This window comes from Melanerpes formicivorus, unplaced genomic scaffold (genome assembly GCF_026170545.1).
Source record: "Melanerpes formicivorus ecotype bairdi unplaced genomic scaffold, bMelFor1.0.p_v2 SCAF_402, whole genome shotgun sequence".
In the NCBI taxonomy this organism is placed as follows: domain Eukaryota; kingdom Metazoa; phylum Chordata; class Aves; order Piciformes; family Picidae; genus Melanerpes; species Melanerpes formicivorus.
The window spans coordinates 13355-15000 of record NW_027142754.1 but is presented as its reverse complement, the minus strand read 5'-3'; positions in this window follow the sequence as shown (position 1 = coordinate 15000).

Sequence of the window (1646 nt, the reverse complement as noted above, 5' to 3'; positions counted from 1 at the left end):
GAGCCCCCCCTCCCGACGTTGCCTCTTGCCGCTGCTGCCACCCCCAGCTCCCCACACCCCCCGGCTCCCGTTAGCGGTTTGCGCGGAGCCCCCCCTTCCCCCCTTCGCGGGCTGCCGCTTCCCTCCCGGGCTGCCCGGCTGCTCTCTAACCCCTGCGACCGAGGCGGCGCTGTTAGGGCGGCCGTGCCGGTGCCCCTTGCCGCAGCTAGCCTCTCGCCGCTGCCCCTCCCGTCCGTCGTCCCCCGTCCCCAAAAACTTGCTGCTCTCCACGCTGGAGCCTGCACGGGGGAGGTTGCGCTCCGCTCCTCCGGCCCTAAAGCCGCCCTCGCCCGCCCCCCGGCTTGCCGCTTGGCTGGGCTGCCCGCCCGCCCGCTAATCCCCCCAACGCCCCCACCCCAAAAACACCCCAGCCCTACCGCATGCCGCTCCCCCTCTCCCCGCTCTCGCTGACCGCTGCCACCCCCCCCCACCCCTCCCCCCCGAAACAAACCCCCCAGCCCTACCGCATGCCGCTCCCCCTCTCTCCCTAGCCTGCCCCCCCCCGCCGTCGCTTGCTGCCGCCGCCGCCGCCGCCGCCGCCGCCGCCGCCGCCGGGACCCCGCCTCGGTCTGGTGGCGCGCGCTCGGAGATCCCCGGCTACCCGTCCGTCCGTCCCTCCCTCCCGCCCCGCCCCGGGGGAGGGCCCGGGGCAGCGCGGGCAGGCGGGGAGCAAAAAAAGGCGCGGGCGCCAAAAAACGTCGGGGTCCCGGGGTGGCGGAGGGGGGCGGCGGCGGGGGCGGCGGCGGGTACACGGCGCCGGGTCCAGGGCGCCGGGTCCAGCCCGTCCCGGGGCGGGGACAGGTGGTGTCGTCCGTCCCCGCCCCCGTAACCTGCTCTGAAGCATCCGCTTCCCGCCGCGGTTCGCCCTCCACCCCCCCCGCCGCACACGCAGCTGCCGCTTCCCGCCGCCTCTGCCCCCCGCCCCGGGATCAACCACCCGCCGGGTCCAGCCGGTCCCGGTCCCGGGAACCTGCTCCCGGGGCCAGCCGGAGCCACGCCCCCTCCTCTGACGCTTCCAGCTGCCGCCTCCCCTCCCACCCCCCAAACTCACACTGGCCCTCGCCGGCCCGCCCACCCGCCTACCTGCTTGCCCGCCGCCGCTGGGTGGCGTGCCGGACACTCTCGCACACAGGTACACAGACAGGGACACAGGCACTCGGGCACACAGGGACACAGGGACACAGGGACACAAGGACACAGGGACACAGGCACTCAGGCACTCAGGCACTCAGGGACACAGGGACACAGGGACACAGGCACTCAGGCACTCAGGGACACAGGGACACAGGGACACAGGGACACAGGCACTCAGGCACACAGGGACACAGGTGGCGGGCCGGAGGCCTCTCTCCACTGTGTGGCAGGGGTCCAAGAGCCACCCCAGCCCAACCCAGAGGGTCTTTTGCACCTCTCAGGAGGCCACCCAGAGACCCCAGGCCGCAGCAGAAGCCTCCCCCGCATGCTCTGCAGGCTTCCGACCCACCCCAGGCCGCAGCAGAAGCCTCTCCCGCACGCTCTGCAGGCTTCCGACCCACCCCAGGCCGCAGCAGAAGCCTCTCCCGCACGCTCTGCAGGCTTCCGACCCACCCCAGGCCGCAGCAGAAGCC